Consider the following 24988-nt stretch of genomic DNA (forward strand, 5'->3'; position numbering starts at 1 on the left):
AGATGAATGCAGCATGTTATCAGAAAATACTGGCAGACAATTTGCATTCTTCTGCATGAAAACTGCGCATGGGACGTTCTTGGACTTTCCAGCACGACAATGACCCTAAGCACAAGGCCAAGTTGACCCTCCAGTGGTTACAGCAGAAAAAGAAGAAGGTTCTGGAGTGGCCATCACAGTCTCCTGACCTTAATATCATCGAGCCACTCTGGGGAGATCTCAAACGTGCGGTTCATGCAAGACGACCAAAGACTTTGCATGACCTGGAGGCATTTTGCCAAGACGAATGAATTTGGGGCCTCATAGACAACTATTTAAAAAACAAAACAAAAAAAAAACAACAAAAAAAACATTTGCACTGTACATAACAGATTTGTAATTTGCACTGTACATAACAGATATGTATTAGATTCGCACTACGTATGTATATGTGTGTATGTATGTGTGTGTGTGTGTACGTATGTGTATAATTATTATTATTTTTTTATTATTATCTATGACTTGCTGCTGTTTTTGTATTGTTGTACATTGGAAGCTCCTGTCACCAATACAAATTCCTTGTATGTGTAAGCGTACTTGGCAATAAAGCTGATTCTGATTCTGATTACAAAAGACCGCATGCTGTCATTGATGCTAAAGGGGGCAATACACAGTATTAAGAACTAAGGGTATGCAGACTTTTGAACAGGGGTCATTTCATTTTTTTCTTTGTTGCCATGTTTTGTTTTATGATTGTGCCATTCTGTTATAACCTACAGTTGAATATGAATTCCATAAGAAATAAAAGAAATGTGTTTTGCCTGCTCACTCATGTTTTCTTTAAAAATGGTACATATATTACCAATTCTCCAAGGGTATGCAAAATTTGAGCACAACTGTAGTTATACAGGTCTTCATTCAGAGAATGCGACATCCACAATGGGCAATCAGGCAAATGTGTGATGCAGCAGTTTCCTTCAGGATCAAAGCATGTTTCATTTTTTGGGGCAACATGAAGTGGTGTAGATCCTAAAATTTACTTCAGATAAAACCTTTGGCCTTTAGCTTCATGAAAAATTATCGTAACATAATTATCCTGTTATAACGGGTTACCAGCATTTAAAAATATCGATTTCATTGGAACAATTGAAAATCATGCTGCTAAACATGTTGTTCGTTTTCATTATTTGAACCATTTTTAGTCCCTGCTTGTGGCACAGGACACTTCCGGGATGTTACTCCATGAAATAATTACACGAGTCTCTTCACATCGTACAATTTTCAAGCTTATTTAAATAGATTATCCAATATTTTACTAATCTTCTGTTGGACTCATGAAGCAGTGAGTTCATCGTATTTTGTGAGTTCTTTACACTTAACTTCTACAGATGTTTCAGGGGGTGCAAGCTCAATATTTAGGTTTAACAGAACTAATAAAAGTTAAGTAAAAACAACAGGCATCTTCTAAGCAGATGGGAAAAGGGTAAAGAATGACCACAGCTCTCAAAAATGAGCACACAATTGGATCAGTATCTGAGTGATCCAGTCTCAAGAAAGAATAACAATTCAGCAAGCACTTGTATCTAGGGCAGAGATGTTACTTAATGTAGCTCAACGCCGATAAGACCAAATTATTAGTACAATCTCTGTAACATTTGTATTAGATCTTACACAATTTCACTGTTGATTCTTTACAAACTGCAAACCCAGGATAGAGAGGCTGAGTGAATGTGGTCTGAACTCTGTGGATGAGGGTCATTGTGTCAGAGACGCTGTAGAAGGACAGAGTTCCTGCACTGTGATCCACATACACTCCTATTCTACAGGAGCGCAACACTACAGGGAGTTCAGTGCGTTTGTTATTGTGCCAGAATGTATATCTCGAGGGGGAACAGAACAAACTCCAGGACTGATCATTATATCCAAATCCACATATAACATCCCATCCCTTCCTGCTGATGCTCTTATATGACACTGATATACGCACATCACTCCCACTCAGCTCAACCTCCCAGTAACAGCGTCCACACACACTCTCTCTACACAACACCTGCAACCAACTATCAAATCGCTCTGGATGATCAGGATACTGCTGGTTTGTGCCAGTGTGTGTAGCCACTCTGTTCTCCTTTGACAGACGGAGGCGTTTATATACTGTGTTTGGATCCAGAGTATACTGTTGGGAATCTGGAGAAAATAAGAGAAAATATCATTTTTTTTAACACTTCATTATACACAATTCTCCATTACCTTTGGATTGCTATTTATATGAATAAAAATAAAGAATGTTTATTGCCCGGGTTAATAAATGCTATGAGATCTTATAACAAGTAACTGTCTACACAGATAGATTACTTTCAATTTCACTGTCTTGTTTTCCATGGTATAGTCACTTTCATTAATCTGTTATAATAAGCCTTTGTGTGTGTGTGTGTGTGTGTGTGTGTACAGGTTTAACCTCCACTGTGGGGACCAAATGTCCCCACAAGGATAGTAAAACATGAGATCACCTACATTGTGATCGCATTGGACTCAAGATGGCACCGAGTATGGCTGCTGCGTTGCGAGCTCCGACACAACATTGTAGTTTTTTGTTTGTTTTGTTTACAATTCTTATGTTTTTTGTCTTGGATGTTGTCTGCCTTATTGTCTACAACAGACAAACACTTTTGGACACTGGTTCTGCAATTACACACCGTAAACCGGAATTCAAATTCCTCAATGCCGACACGCTGTTTACAAACACGCCAGCAGAGTCTTTTGTCTGGGCAGCCCGGCCACAGAAACGCAGAAGGAAAAGGGGAAACAGAGCCGGCATTCTCATCAGAGTAAGACGTCATGCAAATCAACCCCCACTACCCAGTATTCTACTGGCAAATGTTCAGTCTCTGGACAACAAGCTCTGAAAGCTGAGAGCACGGATCTCTTTCCAACGAGAGACGAGGGACTGCTGCATTATCTGCCTAACAGAAACTTGGATGTCTGCGGAGATTCCAGACTCAGCCATCGAACCCGCGGGGTTCTCCGTGCACCGAGCGGACAGAGCGAAAGACCTCTCAGGTAAAAGCAGAGGTGGTGGTGTATGTTTTATGATCAACAAATCCTGGTGTGATCAGAGGAACGTACATTCTATCAAGTCTTTCAGCTCTCCTGATCTGGAATTTCTCATGCTTCTGTGTCAACCATTCTGGCAACTGAGGGAATTCACAGCGATCATTATCACAGCTGTGAGCATCCCACCACAAGCCGACACAGACCGGGCACTCAAGGAACTGTATGGGATTATAAGCAAGCAGGAAACCGCGCACCCTGAGGCCGCGTTCATTGTGACCGGGGACTTTAACAAAGCCAATCTCAAATCAATCACACCAAAATACCACCAACACATCAGTTTTAACACATGAGGGGACCGGGTTTTGGACCATTGCTACTCTCCATTCCGGGATGCTACAAATCCCTCCCCCGCCCACCATTTGGCAAATCGGACCACTCTTCCATTCTGCTTCTGCCCGCTTACAGGCAGAAACTGAAACAGGAAGCACCCACCCTCAGAATGATCCAGTGCTGGTCAGACCAGTCAGACTCTACGCTACAAGACTGTTTTGATCACGCGGACTGGGAGATGTTCCGGTCCACTGGGAGATGTTCCGGTCCACCTCTGATGACGACATCGAGCTTTACGCTGATAGTGTCATGTGTTTCATCAGAAAGTGCGTAGAGGATGTTGTTCCGTCTAAAACAATACGGATCTACCCGAACCAGAAACCTTGGATTAATAGCGATGTTCGCGTGGACCTCCGCTTTTAATTTCGGGAACGCGGAGGAGCATAAACAAGCCAGTTATGCCAGAGCAGCAAAACACCAGTACAGGAACAAGATTGAAGGACAGTTTAATACCACCAACTCTAGAAGCATGTGGCAGGGAATTAATATCATCACGGACTTTAAAGGGCATAAAAACTCTACTGTGAACACCGCTGCCTCTCTCCCAGATGAGCTAAATACTTTTTATGCACGTTTCGATGGAAATAACACCGCCCTTGCGGAGAGAGCTCTTGTGGCCGAAGCTACAGAGGTTAGTTCACTCTCCATCTCTGTAGCGGATGTAACCTGATCCTTCCAACGGGTGAATATCCGTAAAGCCGCGGGTCCAGACGGCATTCCGAGCCGCGTCATCAGAGCGTGCATGAACCAACTGGCTGGTGTTTTTATGGACATTTTCAACCTTTCCCTCTCTTTGTCTGTAGTCCCCACATGCTTTAAAACATCCACCATTGTGCCTGTACCAAAGCAATTCAAAATCACTTTCTTAAATGACTGGCATCCTGTTGCTCTGATCCCCATCATCAGCAAATGCTTTGAGAGACTAATCAGAGATTACATCTGCTCTGTGCTGCCTCCATCACTGGACCCATTGCAGTTTGCTTACCGCAACAACCACTCCACTGATGATGCCATTGCATCTACAATACACACTGCTCTCTCCCACCTGGAAAAAAGGAACACTTATGTGAGAATGCTGTTTGTAGACTACAGCTCAGCATTCAACACCATAGTGCCCTCCAAGCTTGATGAGAAACTCCGGGCTTAACATCTGAGAGAATGGGCAGTAACATCTCCTCATCACTGACCCTCAACACTGGAGCCCCACAGGGCTGTGTTCTCAGCCCACTCCTGTACTCCCTGTACACACATGACTGTGTGGAAACACACAGCTCCAATGCCATCATTAAGTTTGCTGATGATATGACAGTGGTAGGTCTGATCACTGACAATGATGAAACAGCCTACAGAGAGGTAGTGCACAATCTGACACGCTGGTGTCAGGAGCACAACCTCTCCCTCAACGTCAGTAAGACAAAGGAGCTTGTGGTGGACTTCAGGAGAAGAGAAAGAGAACACAGCCCCATCACCATCAATGGAGCACCCGTGGAGAGAGTCAGCAGCTTCAAGTTCCTGGGTGTCCACATCACTGAGGAACTCACATGGTCTGTCCACACTGAGGCCATTGTGAAGAAGGCTCATCAGCGCCTCTTCTTCCTGAGATGGCTGAGGAAGTTTGAAATGAACCGCCACATCCTCACACGGTTCTACACCAGCACTGTAGAGAGCATCCTGACTGGCTGCATCTCTGCCTGGTATGGCAACAGCACTGCCCACAACCACAAAGCCCTGCAAAGGGTGGTGCGAATTGCCAGACACATCACTGGAGGTGAGCTTCCCTCCCTCCAGGACATATATACCAGGCGGTGTGTGAAAAAAGCTCGGAGGATCATCAGAGACTCCAGCCACCCGAGCCATGGGCTGCTCTCACTGCTACCATCAGGCAGGCGGTATCGCAGCATCAGGACCAGCACCAGCCGACTTCATGACAGCTTCATCCCCCAAGCAATCAGACTTTTGAACTCTTGATCTCTCACGATCAATATACATCAGCACTGCACTTTATTAATCTTATTATCTCACACTGGACTGTCATAATTATATCTCTCTTAACAACACACTGGCAACTGAATATCAACCGACAGCCTGAATGTCAATACAGTACAATACAACCTACTGTACATTTTATATATACTATATATACTATTTTTTATTGTATAATGTGTATTCTATATTGTGTGTATTGTATAATGTACATTGTATGTTATTATTTGTATATTGTGTTGTGTGTAATTATGTTTATATTAGATTTTAAATTGTGTTGTGTAAATCTTAAGTTTATTGTAAACTGGTATATGTCTCATCACTGTCATGACTGCTTTGTTGCTCGGAACTACACCCAAGAATTTCACAAACTATTGCACTTGTGTATATGGTTGTGTGACAATAAAAGTGATTTGATTGTGGGGACCAGCCAGGGAAATAGCTTAGCAAACATACTAAATGATGTTTTTTTTGGAAAATGTAAAAATGCAAAAAGGTTTCTGTGAGGGTTAAGTTTAAGGGTAGGGTTAGGGTATAGAAATTATCGTTAGATCCATATAAAATCCATAGAAGTCTATGGAAAGTCCCCACGATGATAGAAAACAAAGAACGTGTGTGTGTGTGTTTTGGGGGTTATGTTTTGCATACATTATGGCCACCAAATGCCCTGACAAGGATAGTAAAACCTGTAATCACCTACATCCATGGTACCAGCCAACATTACCCACAAGGAAATATGTTAAATGTGCATTTTTACTAATCCTCATTACAAGTTTTACAAAAAAAAAAATTGTATTATTTTTTTTTACATACTGTATGTATAAAATCATTAGCACTCACATAAGATAAAGACTCCAGCCATATCAGTAACCTTATGAAAGCTATTATGTATGACATGGAGAGGGTCCCCTCATGGAGGCTGCCATGTTATGATGTCATGACTGGTCAAATACTGCATGCATAATCTCAGTAATCACCCTGTTATTGGACACTTTCCCTCATAGATTTAACTAATTATGGTGACTGTGAATAGTGAATTTCTACATTGCCATTGCTAATTGAAAACTATTTTGTTAGGATAATGCTGCATCCAGGACCCTAGATGTCAGTGTAAGTCAAAGACGACATAAACAAAAGAAATGAGCAACTTCAATAAACATCCTAAATAATGTTTTAATAAAATGTAAAAATGCAGAAAGGTTTCTGTGAGTGTTAGGTTTAGGAGTAGGTTTAGGGTTAAGGGTTAAAAAACAAAAGTTCCTGTTCGTAGTTCACTTTGACGCTGTAACAAAGATGGGAACAGCTCTCAAGTTGTCATGAGGTCTGAAGCCCTACAGAATCACAACAATTTATTGGCTGACCAGACATTTCCTTGTGTTTTCCTTCCTCCTCCCCAGGTGAAAGCACTATTATCGCCTGTCAGACATGTTCCTAGAGCTGGCATGCAGCCTTGTCCAGCAGGAATTTTCTGGCAAAACGGACCATGAGAATCACATGCCCAGCAGGCCACTGCCATTATGAAATGCTGGTTTGGAGGATTTGTTGTGGTAATGATGGAGAAGATAGGCACCTGTTTTCCTATTTTCTAATAATGTGTTTTTCTGAAAGAGGTCGTGATGTGAATGAGGCATTTCGGGGAGTAGCCCCAGACTTTCTGTCTTTCTCTCTTGTTTGGGAGTCCTGTCTCACAGAGGGTGAACTCTGACCAGTTCCCCAACCTAGGGAGCAAAGAGGCCCGAAAACACATTTTCTAGTTCACAGTGATGGCAAACCGACATGTGGGGTGCTTCGTCAGCACTAATGATCTCCCTCGATTTCATCAGGAGACTGCGAGGCTATGGAACTCATCTGGACAGCTTTATGGATGAGTGGCCATTTTGTGGGAGAAGAGACACTAATGTACCCATTGGACACTATATGAAAAAGTTTGTTTAATTTTAAGAGGACTCAATTGTGACACCTCAAAGAGAAGCCTTAGTCTTTTTATTGGCAGTAGAACATGGGAAAAACATTACAACATTTTGGTCAAAAGGAATCACTTATTAATTTTTGTTTTTTTATCATATCGCAGTTCAAATCGCAATCACAATATTTTTCAAAATAATTGCAACTTTTTGTACAAATCGTGCAGCCCTACTTCAGACCTTGTGACCACATGGGGGTGTTCCCAATGCATCAGCTCTGACGCAGCTTCTCGTTCCCTACTCAAGGCACCAGGGTTACATATGTAACTGAGACAATTTTTATTAAAACAAAAAGTAAATGGAAAGTCTCCACCATGATAGAAAAACAAACGTGTGTGTGTCTGTCTCTCTATCTGTCTATTTGTTTGTACGTGTTTTATTAGTAACACTTACATTGTAAGAACTCGTCTCTGGTTTCGGGGCCTAGAGTGGGAATGATCTGGATGCATCTTACTATGGAAACCAACAGACATTATACAAGTTCACATTTTCATATAATCATTAAGTGCAATAATAAAATACTATCACACAAGCAAGAGTGCTATTGTTCCTGTATATCAGCACTGCTGTGATTCGGCCATAGGCACAAGGCCGCAGGTAATCACAGCCATGCTGAAACACGGACAGCATGATTGCGAGTGTGAACTTTTTTATTCAACAGTTCAATGAACAAGTAAATAAATATGCAAGGAAAAACAAAGGAGCATCCCAAAAACACTCTTGTGTGTGAAAATACTGTAGGGTCATTGTGGTAGTAATCGGCTCTGAGTGATCATGGATTGAGAGACAATGGCGATGTTTTGACTTCATTGGAACCCACACATTCACTAACAGACAGCGCAGACTCTCTCAATGACAACTCCCTCATAACACACCACCACATGGCCTAAATGTGTAATGTCACTGGGATGAATCAAAATCTCCACCTCTAGCTCTCTACACTGCTCTTAAACTTTAGTTTGCAATGCCACAAACACAAACAGATTGATACAAACGGTAAAGCGTTCCCGTGCTGTTATGACTTATATTAGCACTCTTGGAATGCCACTCGTCCAATCAGATTTGTGGACTGGAAATCAATGTTGTAAAAAGGTAAACATATTTGGCTTCCCCCTTGGGAAATATTATAAAATACATGATAGAAGTGAATGGAAGTAGAGGTGGAGAGGGGGAGTTGGAGGGATGTTGGAAGAATTGTCACAGCAGTGAGGTAAGCGGCTGTTTAAATGTCCCTGTGTTGTGATTGACAGGATTAAACAGGATTATACTTTCAATTAATTTATTTTATAATTTTTGAACATGAATAAATCTCCAGCACTTTACCTCTACCAGATATCTTTTCTATCTCCTCTTTGCAGAAATCCTCAAGTTTCCCTCTTAGCAGTGAGACAGATTTTCCCACATCATCAAAAGAGAGGCGAGAACTGATGCTGGGAATGTCTGTAGATTCAGATATAGGAACAGAGAGAGACTGGAAACTCTACAGACACACAAAGACAAACAGCAGATTCATAATGCAAATCATCATGATAAAACATATTGTAATGTTAAAAATATTGCTAACATCATAAACATTACTTGATTAACGTGTCGGTGAATTTAGTAAAAGTCTCCTGCAATATCATGGTGTCACTTAAGATCAAGTCAAGTCAGATCACTGTCCTGCTTTAATAGAGTTCTGTTACCTCGCGGACATGGATGTGATCATGTGTGTGTGAAATCTGTTCCAGCTCAGCGTCTCTCCTCCTCAGATCAGCAATCTCCTGCTCCAGTCGCTCTAAGAGTCCTTCAGCTCGACTCACAGCAGCCTTTTCCTGATCTCTGATCAGCTGTGTCACCTCAGAACGCTTGCTCTCAATGGAGCGCATCAACTCACTAAAGATCCTCTCACTGTCCTCCACTGCTGTCTGTGCAGAGTGCTGTTAAACACATGTAACAGTTAAGGTTGGGCAAGGAGGAGGCAGGAACCGGCTGAACAGTAAATGTATGGTTTAATGATATAAATGAACTTAAAACAACATAAAACATAAACAAACACACACACATGCAATGCGGCCACGTGCATCTCTCTCTCTAATTGCTGTCTCCGGTGCCCATTTATCTCGCTTTCCCACTGATCATCTGATCCACACTCTCCTCCTCATCACACTCCTCCCCCACCCGACTCAGGCCGGGGCGCCACCGGTCTGACTAAACACAACCCCCCCCCAATCTCTGGAGGGGAAACACTGCCTTTCTGGCCGTTCTGTCAGTCGGTGGTCCACCCTGCCTCCTGGGAACCTGGGGGAGGGACGAGGGGAGGCGTGGGGAGAGGGTGAGCAAGGGAGACACAGAGAGAGAGAGAGAGAGAGAGGAGAGAGAGAAAAACTTGCTCGCTGGTCCCCAGACACACCGTCGCCCGGTCCTCAACCGCTCCTCCGCCCCCTGGTGGACGACAGCTCGCTCCTACCCTGGCAGACGGCAGCGAGCTCTCCGACCCCTGGCGGAAGGAACTGCTCCTTTCCTTCTCGGCGGACAACAGCAGTTCCTCCGGCACTCGCATACCGGCAGCGACCCCTCTGTCCCCAGGCAGACAGACGCGGCTGCTCCTCTGGCGGACGGCAGCGGCGAGGACTCTGCGACAGCACATCCCTCCTCCCTCCTGAGTTTCGGCACCACTGTAACAGTTAAAGGATGGGAAAGGAGGAGGCAAGAACCGGCTGAACAGTAAACATAAGGTTTAATGATATAAATGAACTTAAAACAAAATAAAACATAAACAAACACACATGCAGCGCGGCCTCGTGCATCTCTCTCTCGAACTGGCATCTCCGGCTCCCCTTTATCTCGCTCTCCCACTGATCATCTGATTCAGTGCTGGCCGTACACCCTCATGGCCCAGCCACTCCCTCCTCCTCGTCACAACACACATTACAATCAGTCCATTTACTCATATCTGTCAACTGACTGACTGCAGAAGAATCATAAACAGGGTCTAAAATTGGAAGCAGTTGCTCAAAACTCACCTTATGAGACTCCACAGTCTTTCTCAGCTCTTGAACTTCTTTCACTCTCTGCTGGATTCTCTTCTTGAACTCTTTCTGTGTCTTTTGCAACTGTTTCTGCAAGACAAACATACTGGGCACATCACACTTGCTTAAAAGACATTGAAGAACTAATGCTGTTTGATTTCATTGACATCAAATGTGTCTTGATGTGCCAACTTTGAAAATTTGCACGAGAGAATATTTAAGAGCCAAATTTTCATCGAGTAACACTGTACCTTCTTACATAGATATTATCATTATTACCATTATATATGATATTACCATATTATATATACTAGAATTGAGATAAATATTAAAGTCCTTTTTCTTCTACACTGCCTGGTCCAAAAAAAAAAAAAAAAAAAGAGCCTATGATTGGATCATTATTGTAGTGATTAATATGTTTCAGCTGGCAACAATTCTTTTAACCCTAACTGATGCAGTGTGTAGTGTCTCATTTATTAAACAACCATGTCGGAAGACGTACCTCGTAGTCATGGAAAATATGTTACTGTGTTTCAGAAGGGGCAAATTATTGGCCTGCATCAAGCAAAGAAAACAACTAAGGAGATTGCTGGAATTGGGTTAAGAACTGTCCAACGCATTATTAAAACCTGGAAGGATAATGGTGAACCGTCAGCTACGCAGAAGAAATGTGGTCGGAAACAAATTTTAAATGATTGTGATCTGAGATCACTAAAACGCTTAGTGAAGTCACATCATAAAAAATCGACAGTAGAACTCACGGCTATGTTTAATAATGAAAGTAAGAGCATTTCCATACGCACAATGTGATGAGAACTTACAGTATTGGGACTAAACATCTGTGTGGCCACAAGAAATCCAACTGTTAGTGAGGCTAATTGGAAAACAACGACTTCAGTTTGCTAGGGAGTATAAAGATTGGATTGTGGAGCAATGGAAAAAGGTCATGTGGTCTGATGAGTCCAGATTTACCCTATCCAAAGTGATGGCCGCAACAGGGTAACAATGGAAGCACATGAAGCAATGCACCCATCATGCATATTGCCCACTGTACAAGCCTCTGGAGGCAGTGTTATGATCTGGGGTTGCTTCAAGTGGTCAGGTCTTGGCTCAGCAATATTATGTGGCAATAAAATGAAGTCAGCTGACTACCTGAATGTACTGAATGACCAGGTTATCCCATCAATGGATTTTTTCTTCCCTGACGGCACGGGCATATTCCAGGACGACAATGCCAAGATTCATCGGGCTCAAATTGTGAAAGAGTGGTTCAGGGAGCATGAGGAATCATTTTCATGCATGAATTGGCCACCACAGAATCCTGACCTTAACCCCAATGAAAATCTTTGGAATGTGCTGGAGAAGACTTTAGGGAAAATTAATGCAACTCTGGATGGAAATAAATGTTGTTGTGATGTTGCATAAGGTTGCTGAAACAATGCCACAATAAATGTATGCCATAAACAAAGCTAAAGGCGGTCCAACGAAATATTAGAGTATGCTATTTTTTATTTTATTTTTTTGGCCAGGCAGTGTATAAATCTCCACTTTCACATTATTCTTCTTTTGTTTTTGGCGATTCACATTTTTTGTGCATATCACTATCTGCTGTGCAGGGAGGAGAATTTATAGTAAATAAGAACTTAAATATTGATCTGTTTCGCACCCACACCTATCATATAACTTCTGAAGACATGGATTTAACCACTGGAGTCTTATGGATTAATTTTATGCTGCCTGTATGTGCTTTTTGGAGCTACACAATGATGTTACCCATTCACTTGCATTGTGAGGACCTACAGAGCTGGGATATTTATCTAAAAATCTTCATTTGTGTTCAGCAGATGAAAAAAAAGTCATAAACATCACATCTGGAATGGCATGAGGGTGAGAAAATTATGAGGAATTTTCATAACTATCCCTTTAGGTTTATATATATATATATATATATATATATATATATATATATATATATATATATATATATATATATGTGCATTACTGTTTGCTTTATAACATGCACATCTGCTCTCAGTTCATACCTGTTTCTCTGTCCTCTCTGTTCCAGCTGTTCCAGTGTCATGGTTTTTGTGCTCATCCATTGTTCACAGATAACAAACACACTGCTGGTCAGTACGACAGTAGATGTCCAACTGTTTATTGTGTTTACTGTCTTTTCACTGTATCTACACACAGTTAGAGAGAAGCATAACAGCTAAACAACTATAAACAGTCCCATGAACTGAAGAGCTTCCTGGTTCCGTGTTTGAGAAATGCAAAAATGCAGTGCAGGAGTCAGCCGGTAGAGGCCGCTCAAACACTGTTTTCTGTTTCAGTCTGTGGTTGTAGGCTATGTGTCTTATGGCACATTCCATTAATCGAATTAGGTACACTTTTTAAATAGTATTGTGTGCCAGTTATTTTTAAGCATTAGATGCACAAATGCCACATATTTACACAGATAGCAAGAACCTGGGCCAAATGTGGAAGTTAGTTGTCAAATCTGGCCTAGATCTGGCATGGCTAAACACATGTGGGCCAAACTTTCACCATATATGTTTTGCCAAAGCTTTTGAATTGGAGGGAATTTTCTCTTAGGTCACAACTGGCATTGAGGTATATGGCTCAGATGACAACACATAGCTGAGAGCCATACGTGGCCTGGCTATGGCAAGCCATGGAAAACATTAACTTGTGGTTAACATTTGGTTTATACTTGGAAAAACACATGTATTCAGGTGTGGGAGTGCACACCTCAGCCTGTTCAACAATGCCATTGGTTGGTCTCGTTGTTGTAGCATCTTCTTTCAATTTCTATTAGTGGAGGAGTAAAGATGTCACTGCAGCAGAAACTTAAATACTGGAGAGTGGTCATTTTCCCTCTCTTTTGTCTCTCCTCACAACTGCCGAATCCTGACACACCCTTAAATGGGCATTCAGTAGTTCTCTAGCTAGCATTAACATTGCTCTTCTTCGTGTACTTTAAGTAGCGATACGACAGTGGTGTTAGATGCTGTACTGCCATCTATCGACCTGGATCAGCATAATCGTCTCTGCTGCCCCGCCATCTCTGGAATATCATTTGCATCTGGAAAATGTTTGAGGTAATTTCTAAAGTTATTTATTACTCCTATAATATAACTGCTTTTCCTAAAAACAAACATAAGAAATCAAGTGAACATGCTTCCACAGTTAAAGGTGCAGTATGTAAAATTCAGAAACCATTGTTATTAATGACACCTGTGGCCATTAAGTGAACTGCAGTCAGCTACCTGTTGCTCGTGCTCACGCTCGTGCACACACTCCATAGGGACGCGAGCGAGCGAGCATCGGCCAAAACAATGACGTAACGTACAAAGAGACAAAACGTGACCCACCGGCATCATGCTGACAGATGAGGTAGCATAATTAAAATTACACAGTTATGATTGTTTTACTACAAATTTTGAGACTAAACTAAAACTACTTATCAGCTAACATAGCATACTGATACACACATACAGCTACATACTACCGAACTATACCAGACAGTTTACTGATGCACTGCACTGTTATTTTGCACTATTGTATGCCTTGTATGTCATATGTTGTACTACGATCAAGAAACCAACGTATTTGCTTAAATTTATCCTGTATACCTGACTTTTATTATAAAGAGAATATCGTTGAAATTATTTGAAATTTTCGACGCAAGGTAGCTTGCAATTCGTCAGCGTTAGCAGGCAAGATCAAGTTAGCTAAAATTACACAGATCAATCCTTATGGCACTATTTTTCACATGCTTTGCAGTTATGTAAGCTTACCTGTTCAGTAAGAAGAATGCCAATTCAGGGTCGGTTTTGATCTCCAAAACCGAATGAAGGTCCCTCCAGGAATCAAATGTCCTGCCGATGTTCACTCTAGTTTTTGCTCGACCACGTTCCCGCTTAGCCAGACGGGATTCAGTAGATAAATGTTTTTTTGTTTGTTTGTTTGTTTTTTGTTTTTTGGCTTACTCTGAGTTTGTGTAGGAGTCGGTGTTGTGCTGGGAGCTGGACGTTTGCTGGATTCCATCTCTAAGATAACGTTACCTATTGTTGCAGACTGTCTGTTGTCGCTGTTGAATAGCGGAAGACAAGCTATTACTGAGGCAAAGCTCTCGGGAGCGCACATAAACGTCACATCCTTTGGATTTTCCCGGCAAAACCGACCCGCGCCGCGTGAAAATCAGTCTACAGGCTTTAATAGGCAACCTAGGAAGTCTGGGAAGGGCTCATTTTTTACAAGCCATTCACAAATTGGCAAAAAAAAAAAACAAAAAAAAAAAGGTGAATATTACATGAAAATTGTTACATACTGCACCTTTAAGGACAGATTATTATTGTCCCTCATATCAATAATCTTTGGAGACTGTCTATGTTTTCACCTTATTTCTAAACACAGTTATTACCCTTATTAAAGAACTGCTTAGCGTGAAGTAAACCTCAGTTATCTAGCGATACAGAATGTCATGGTAAAGGAAAGATTAGAATTGTTTTTGATGATCAAATTTAACATGTCCATGAATACTGTATTTGAAGGACTCATTTTATTTCCAAGCAACCAACGTCATGGTTTACACAAAATCCACAACAATCGCTGTGCCAAACTACTTTGCACTAAACGAATGAAGACATAGATGCCCATATTACCAATTTTTACTCTAGTTTTGTGCCGGTGTTATGGATAAACTGGGTATCGTGTTAACTGGGGGTGTGCGCGTGCACGTGAATAATTTAATTTCATTTTCAGCAGATTCGTAAAATGTGAATTACCAAGGAGCCAAGACAAGATGTTTTGCACATTACAATTTTTATTAAAATGTTAAATGTATTAAACCGAGTTTTTTCATCGATGTTTGTTCTAATAAATCTGACACAGTTTAAGAGTGATTTTAATGGTTTCACGGGGTAACATGGGACATTGGTTTGAATGGGAACTGGCGATTACACTTGTCAGAGTAGTAAATCATATGTGGAATTATTTTATTTGCAACACTAAAACATCATTGGCTGATATGTGTCAATAATATATTTTTAATTGCTTTTATTTCTTTAAAAATAGTAATGGCTTGATTAATCAAAACAGGTTGAGTGACTTTCTCCAACATTTAAAGATTAACAAAGAGATAAAACAGTAAGTAAGACAAAATACACATGTTAAAAATACATTCTCTGAAAAACCTAAATATCTTATACAGTGTTGTTTCTAAAACAAGATAAATCTAATTGATCTTGTTTTAAGGATTTTTAGATATTTTTATAGGAAAACAATAAAAAATTATTATCAAGAATATGATTTTTGCCCTAATATCAAAGGTCTTACTAGAAAAAAAGAAATTATGATCCAACGTGAATTTTCTTGATAAAAAAATATGATCGTGTCTGGTAACATGTGCAGGTAAAATGGCTAGAAATAGCATTTTAGCTTAGCGTAAAGCTGACAATTTATACAAGGTTTATTTCTATTTCTTCTGCTCCAAACTTACTTCAAACTTACTTCTCTGTCTGCTCGTATGAATGTAACACATCATAAGAAAGTGTTTCACCGCTGTTCAAATGCACTTTGGATCGCATCATTTATATGTATAAATGTTTTCCATCTGAAAGGACTAAATATTAAATGAAACAAATGACAATAAAATGCAAAGTAATCTCTTCAGTAATCAAAATACTTTTAGAATGTAACTGTATTCTAATTACCAATGATTTAAATTGTAACTGTAGTGGAATACAGTTACTTATATTTTGTATTTTAAATAAGTAATCCCATTACATGTATTCCGTTACTCCCCAACCCTGCTAATGGGCAATCTTTGGTCTCAGAGTCTAATTCTATTATTTGTTCCCTGGCAAATCGGTTTGGCTGAGGACAAAGTTAAGGTTCATCATTTTATATTTTTACTGAACTTTAACATTGTACTAGATGATTAGACAAACGTACAAAGCTAGAGAGACATGCTAATATGGCATGTCTCCTCTCCATCCTCCACCGCATCCTGGCGCTTCTTTGACAGATTTGCCTCCTCAGTTGGGCAGCCTCCCTCTACAGCTTCTTTACCAATGGCAATCAGGGTCTGATCCATTTTGATGCTTTTTTCTAATTTTCTAATGTCTGATGTCTAATTTTGTTTTTCCTCATTCATTCATTCACCAACGTCCACAACAACAACCTTTTTCCCGACACTGGCTTTTTCTAGGATCTAGGAACACTCAATATATATATATATATATATATATATATATATATATATATATATATATATATATATATATTAATATTTAAAAAATGAAAACGAAAAGAGGCAGGGTTTTGTTTTATATCATATTTAGTTTTATTGTAAATATATATTATAGTGAAGATAACCGGAGCAGGCATGTATTGCAAAGACCAGCTGAGATGGTGACGTTATCAAGTATGCTGCTGTTCCAAATGCAGAATGACCATACTGCGTCCTCCCGTCCTCGGGAGTTTGTACTCTCAAGTAGAAATTGCCACGTCCAAACTACCAAGTACGCAAGTCCGAACTTGGCGTACTTGGTATTGAGAAACGCTCCAAGAGTATCCACGGCAGCCAATTCTCTTCTTCGGCATTTAGTGAAACACAGCAGGTCATGTGATTTCAACATCGTGAAACACATTGAAGGGGGTGACCCGCACCATGTAGGATAAAACACTTTTTATAGAAAACTATTATGAGTACAGTTTTCATCTCATGTGAGTGTACACCATTCGAATCAAACTTCACAAAAACACAATTCATTCATTAATGTGTAAAATGTTTTAAATTGGCTCCAAACTACTGAATGCACCTTCAAGTGGCTTCAAGTAAGTGAAGTTTTGGCTTTTTAAAATAATTTAAAATACTGGTATTTAGTCTATCAGCCACATATGGGCCACATATGGGCCACATAAGGGCCATCAGGCCTTAACAGAACTCAGCCAAACAAGAATTACATATAAGGTCCATGTATGGGCCACAAAAGCTTTACTAATTTTGCTTTTTACTGGTGGAGCTATGACACTGTTTTGGTTCATTTGGGGCATCATTCACTTTCTGAGCTGGGCCACATTTCAGCTGTTTATTTGGGCCAAAGCTGTGCCAAAGGAAATTTTCTGACTGTGTTGTTGTGAGAACTAGGTATGTTAGACTATTATCTAAAATGCAATTAACCTTTTATGAGCTAGTTTGAAACACATTAAACATTCTGAACTCCTCACTCAGCCTGCTTCAAGAGCTCAACAACCATTTGTAAACATTCATTCCAAAAAAATAATAATAATAATTTAACAAAAGACAATTGGCACATGACATTTCCTGGATGTTGCTCCATTTAATAAAGTCTCTTACCATCATGCAATATAAAAAAAAAAAAAAAAAAAAAAAACATGTGCTAACACATTTTGTGTTCCCGGTCAAAAATGACCGGCCCACTAAGATCTCTCATATTGCATATATTATCACAAGTTATTGCATTAGAGCTTTTTAACAACTTCTTTTTTAGTAATTATGACAGGTTTAATACTCCTTTTTGAATTTGTAAAATATATATATATATATATTTACTGATCGAAAGATAACTTGAACTGAGCTTATACCAGGCCAGTGGGTGGCACTCCCTACGGAAAACAAAATAATAATAATGATAATAATAATAATTACATAATGAATGAATAACCTCTTGCTTGATCTGAACAAAATAGATGTCATTTTAACGCTTAGAATCTGGGTGGTCTGTGTGGGTGTCTCGTGCCATCCCCCCGCAAGATGCCGCCCTGGGCAACTGCACATGTCGCCCATGCCTAAATCCGCTACTGCTTGACTATCACGGAGCCCCGTTGCACTGCGAGGATGCCAAATCCCCCTTTCATTTGGCCACCATTCCCCATGACACTTTATTCACCATTTTGTGACATTTTGTGTTAATTATTATGTCGAATAAATACCTTTCCGAGGCTTGATGTCACACCCAATGTGTCTGTCTCTTGCTCAAAACCTGCCTGGGCAGGTTCACTTTCCATGAGGCAGCGAACACTACTGTTTATAGGACTTCTTCGGGATGCTTTGATATTAAAATGATTCAGCATTTAACTTGTGTAATTATTGTCTGCACACCAGAGCAAAAGGGGAAAAACATAGGCTCACCATTTATCAAGCGCTGAAATTTTGCCAGGTGAAAAACAATCTGGAATCATGTGTAACAATCACAGTAAGACCTCTTTACAACCTGAAATTCATCAGAATGTTGATTTGTGACACCAGCGCTGAAAAAGCTTGATGCAGCACAACAAATGATGAAACAGAACACTGGAGTCTCGAGATGTGTTAATAAATATTGAAGTTATTTTTCAGTTTATCACAGTGTCTATAAAAATGTGACAATCCTGCACAACAAATTGTAACACAGGTGTCTTGAGATGCGTTTATAAATATTAAAGTTATTTAATACTTAACAATGTCTAAAAAAATGCAATGTTCCTGCGTGGTATGCTGTAAAAAATTAGTTGTGGGTGGCACAACAATCAAAGATGTCCATCCAGTGCATGTTTACATCGTCTAGAAAAACAATTGAAAAACAGTGTAGACGCACATGTGAACAGTCCATAACTCGTCCTAGAGCCTACTTGAAAAACTGACCCGAACCTGGCCCAAAACCTGTAGGTTAGTCAGGTAACATCAGACTCAGATCATGAAGACCTCTAAACATGTGCAGAATAACCAAATAGTGATTTTGGTATTTGAATACCATGCACATCCCTATTAATAATGCATGATTTGGGATCGGTTCATAATTTAAAAAGGACATATAATTTGCTGTGTGAGACATTGCTCAAAACTTTTCTTCCATCAGTTAGAAAAATCCAACCAAATCTGCCAAGTGTCCTGTAGCGCAAAAAGGTGAACGTAATCACTTCATGGGGGGCCTCCATGGTGTATAATGGGCCTCTCAGTTCTTAATCCGTCCTTGCACAGCCTTGTACCATTGTCTTTTTGTCTGATTTTCAAATACTTTTTGCCTCAAAACAAAGTTTGTGATGTTGTGATTCACCTAGGAGCTGGTTGGTTTGGTTCATGGTTTACAACTCTTTTATGGAGGATTTTATTAAATTACTATGCAAAAAATGAATGGGAAAAATACTTCCAGAACCCAGACAGCTGAAAAAGTGGACGGGCACTGTTGCGCTCTATAAATCACACCTTTTAAATTCACTGCCTGGCATTATCCATTTGGCAGAGACACATTGATGTGGCCAAGTGTAAATGGAAACTGCTTATTCATTCGCATAGCAATCCGATCAGTAACAATGCATGAAGTGACCAAGTGTAAATACTCCCAGTAATAACTAATGTCATGAGCTTAATGATCAATCAATGGATGGGCTGCTATTTGGCAAACACTTGTATTCAGGGCGTTCACAGCGAAGTAATGTGTGCTACTGGTTCAGTCAATGTTTTGTTTTGATAAACTATTTTTTTCAGTCCAGTCTAAGAGTTACATCTCTTATCTCTTAAAGGTGTCATGAATTGGATTTTTATTTTATAATGTTCCTTGAGGTCCACTTATAATGTTAGTGTGATTATTTTTTTCATTAAAAGTAGTCATAATTTAGGAATAATTGGTCATTTTCTATCCAGTTTTTGTGCCTCTGATTCAAATGCTCCATTTTTTGGGGCATGTGTTCTTGAAGACTTCAGTCTAAACGCCCACTGCTGTGATTGGGTAACATCTTTGCATGTGGATAAGTGTAAACGCCCCTGCCGTTACGCATGTGTGGGGTTGTTTTGAAAACTTAGGATGGTTAAAAAAATGACAACTGGAGGAATTCATACATGTTTGAGCCAGAGTCTGATCCTGAATTAAGCCCCTCCACAAACACCACGGATACTGCAGTCTGTGATAGCGTGGTAAGAAATCACTGTAACTTACTTGTCTATTTGTGTAATATATTACTTTTATTGTTGTTTAAACCAAGACGCGACACAACAGTGTGTATCTTGTTACATAGTTGGGGCATTTTCCAACGCTGAAACATTTCTGTGTTTTACTAATTCTGAGTAACACATGACAGTACCAAATAAAGTGTAAATACATGGTGCTATCACATTTATAACTGTGAAAGGATGCACTTACTGTGCAACATGTAACAAGTCGTTCGTCATATAATCATCTTTCATCATATATTCAGTGTGGTGACAAACACATATGTTGTTCATTACAATGAGTCATGTTTTCATTAAAAATGAAAGAGATTGTTTAAATATACTGATATCAATACTCTTTAGGTTCATCTGTGGCAATTGTGCCATCATGCCAACAGAACAAGAAAATACATGCTGCTTAGAGATCCCTGTGAATTAAAACTAATACACGAGCATCTAAAATCACTAGGATCAAATCAAATACTCAGTACACATCTAACAGTCTGAAACATACGCAGCAAAACAGTTAACATGGATACTCACACTTGTTTGTTGCTATCAGGTCCAATATAGTTGGCAATGCATCAACTTATAATTTAAGTCTTTTTGTAAAGCCTGCTTCGAACTGTGTCTTTTTTATGAAAGAATCATCGGCAAAATGAAGCGAGCAAGCAAACAAACACTTCTTACCGACGCAATCCGGGACTTCATTATATAAAAATAAACATCAGCCACTCTTTCTTAATGTTAGGATCCTTGCGAAGCAAATGCAAGAAATCTAGTTTCCCACAACCTTGCACTGCAACGTCTTGACATCTTCGTGGCCATTGTGACACCTCCTGTTGCTCCAAAAATAATCTCACCGCTCTACTTTAATGGCAAGACCGGTGGGCGGGCCTAAGCAGTGTCGACGATAAAGTAGGCGTTGATCTGTTTATGCAGAGGCTGGCCTGGGCTGATGTAATACCTCACTATGACGTATTAGTGAGGAGGAAGTAGAGAACAAGTCATTTTGGCACCTTGGTTTCAATAAAGCCTTTTTTTTTTTTTTTTTTTTTTTTGCACTAATGAAGAAGTTTTCAGTTCTGATATTTGGTTCACAATCATTATTCAATTTGATGAGCAGGTTTTCATTCTAAAATATCTTATATAACATGTTGATGCAACATGAAATAACATAAGTTTAGCTGTATATTGTTGTGTTGATGTAAATGAAAGACTCTCTAACCAGAGGTGTAGTCAAGACTAGACCCCTTGAGACCAAGACAAGACCAAAACTAGACCCTCCAAGACCCGGACCAAGACCACGTTTATATGGTCTCGAGACATGTTGAGACCAAGACCACAAGATCAAGACCCCACCTCTGTCTCTAATATATTAACTTATATACTGTATCATGCAGCTCAAAGGCTCATATGACATTTACATTTACATTACATTTATTCATTTGGCAGACGCTTTTATCCAAAGCAACTTACAAGAGAGGAAAACATAAGCGAATCATCTAAGGAGACAGTGGTATGAAAAGTGCTGTATTACAAAGTATTACTAGCATCATAATAGTATTCAAAACAGAATAAAGTGCAACAGATTTTTTTTTTTTTTTTTTTTTTTTTAATGACTGGTTAAGTGCTCATGGAAAAGATGTGTTTTTAGTCGTTTTTTGAAGACAGAGTGTGAGCCAGCTTCACGGTTGGAGTTGTTTTGGATATTTTTTTCGGATATTTTTGTACAATCTCTGTATCCTCATTATTAGTCCATACACAATTTTACTGTTGATCCATAAACCCAGGATAGAGAGGCTGAGTGAATGTGGTCTGAACTCTGTGGATGAGGGTCATTGTGTCAGAGACGCTGTAGAAGGACAGAGTTCCTGCACTGTGATCCACATACACTCCTATTCTACAGGAGCGCAACACTACAGGGAGTTCAGTGCGTTTGTTATTGTGCCAGAATGTATATCTGGAAGGGGAACAGAACAAACTCCAGGACTGATCATTATATCCAAATCCACATATAACATCCCATCCCTTCCTGCTGATGCTCTTATATGACACTGATATACGCACATCACTCCCACTCAACTCCCAGTAACAGCGTCCAAACACACCTTCACTACACAAAACCTGAAAATAATAATCAAATATGTCTGGATGATCAGGATACTGCTGGACTTTGTAATTTTGTATAGCCACTCTGTTTCATTTAGACAGATGGAGGTTTTCATTCACTGTGTTTGGATCCAGAGTGAACTGATTGCGATCTGAAGGAAATAATATATTATTTTTTTGTCCACTTTATCATTATAACCAAATTTCCATTTCTTTGGATTGTTTACAATCATATTGAATCTATATACACTCACCGAACACTTTATTAGTTACACCTGTACACCTACTTGCAATTATCTAATCAGCCAATCGTGTGGCAGCAGTGCAGTACATAAAATCATGCAGATACGGGTCAGGAGCTTCAGTTAATGTTCACATCAACCATCAGAATGGGAAAAAAATATGACCTCAGTGATTTGGACCATGGCGTGATTGTTGCCAGATGGGCTGGTCTGAGTATTCCCCGCCAGTAACTTTAGAGAGAGTGTCCTTTATTCTACAGCTCCAAAGTGACAAGCCTAAAGCTGACAGGAACGTACAACATGTCGAACACTGAGGCAGATGGGCTATAGCAGCAGAAGACCCCTCCGGGTACCACTACTGTCAGCTAAGAACACTGAGGCTGCAGTGGGCACAGGTTCACCAAAACTGAATGGTAGATGATTAGAAAAGCATCGCATGGTCTGACGAATCTGATTTCTGCTGAGGTACACAGATTGGAGGCCCACTGCAGGTTCAGCTTTCTGTTCTTGGCTGACAGAAGTGGAACCTTACGTGGTCTTCTACTGTTGTAGCCCATCCGCCTCAAGGATCAACATTTTGTGCATTCTGTGATGCTATTCTTCTCACCACAATTGTACAGAGTGGTTATCTGAGTTTCTGTAACCTTTCTAGTCCGCTCAAACCAGTCTGGCCATTCTCTGTTGACCTCTCTCATCAACAAGGTGTTACCGCCTGCAGAACTGCCTCTCATTGGATGTTTATTGTTTTTGGCACTACTCGGAGTAAATTCTAGAGACTGTTGTGTGTGGAAATCCCAGGAGATCAGCAGTTACAGAAATACTCAAACCAGCCCGTCTGGCATCAACAATCATGCCACACTACAAATCACTGAGATCACATTTTTTCCCCATACTGATGGTTGATGTGAACATAAACTGAAGCTCCTGAACCGTATCTGCATGATTTTATGCACTGAACTGCTGCCACATGATTGGCTGATTAGATAATCACGTGAATAAGTACGTGTACAGGTGTACCTAATAAAGTGCTCGGTGAGTGTGTGTGTGTGTGTGTATATATATATATATATATATATAAATGATGTGAGGTTTTATTAAACATACAAAAATAACTACAGATTCTATACTGAAATAAAAATAACAAAATAAAACCGTTACCTACCATTGTTACCTGTCTGTGCAGAGCACTGATACACACACATTACAATCAGTCCATTTACTCATATCTGTCAACTGACTGACTGCAGGAGAATCATAAAAAGGGTCTGAAATTGGAAGCAGTTGCTCAAAACTCACCTTATGAGACTCCACAGTCTTTCTCAGCTCTTGAACTTCTTTCACTCTCTGCTGGATTCTCTTCTTGAACTCTTTCTGTGTCTTTTCCAACTGTTTCTGCAAGACAAACATACTGGGGTAAACCTTTCATATCGTATTAGTTAAAAGACATGGGACAACCAAAAGTTGGCATTTAATATTTTGCATTACTGTTTGCTTTATAACATGCATGTCTGCTCTCAGTTCATACCTGTTTCTCTGTCCTCTCTGTTCCAGCTGTTCCAGTGTCATGGTTTTTGTGCTCATCCATTGTGCATAGATAACAAACACACTGCTGGTCAGTACGACAGTAGATGTCCAACTGATTAGTGTTCATCTCCTGTAGTTTTCCAACGGCTTCCATCAAATTGTTTCTTTTACCTTTAAAGAAATCCTCATGTTGTTGGAGGTGATTTTGACAGTAAGAGTTCAGACACTCCACACAGGGCTTGACAGCTTTGCATTTTCTTCCAGTACAGATGTCACACTCCACATCTCCAGCTACAGTGAGCAGGAACAACAGCTTGGAGTTCAGTCTTCTTCAGTTTCTCCACCACTTTTTTATTTAAAGCAGGTCTTGAAGTGTAGTTCTGTCTGCACTGAGGGCAGCTGTAGACTCCCTTCTGATCATCCTGATTCCAGCAGTCTGTAATGCAGATCATACAGTAACTGTGTCCACAGGGAATGGTCACTGGATCCTTCAGTCCAGTCAACAGCTGAACTGGTCCTGGTCCACTAAAATATTGGCTTCTGCCATTTCACTGTATCAACACAGTTAGAGAGATGCACAACAGCTAAAACAGGGTTCAGTCCCATGAACTGAAGAGCTTTCTGGTTCTGTGTTTGAGAAACCGAAAGTGCAGAGCAGGAGTCAGCTGGTAGAGGCCACATTATACTGTAATGTTTTATTTTTTTTATTTATTTTTTTTGTGCGTGTGTGTGAGAACTATGTATGTTAGACAAACTGTTATCTAAAATACATTTAAAGGGATAGTTCAC

General features: G+C 40.0%; 1 pseudogene; it reads right to left on the reverse strand.

Moving 5' to 3' along the window:
• Positions 1-687: 687 nt before the first annotated feature.
• Positions 688-24746, reverse strand: LOC127436634 (tripartite motif-containing protein 16-like protein; annotated as a pseudogene).
• Between the last annotated feature and the right edge of the window lie 242 nt (positions 24747-24988).

The sequence above is a fragment of the Myxocyprinus asiaticus genome, chromosome 47 (genome assembly GCF_019703515.2).
Source record: "Myxocyprinus asiaticus isolate MX2 ecotype Aquarium Trade chromosome 47, UBuf_Myxa_2, whole genome shotgun sequence".
NCBI classification, from domain to species: Eukaryota; Metazoa; Chordata; class Actinopteri; order Cypriniformes; family Catostomidae; genus Myxocyprinus; species Myxocyprinus asiaticus.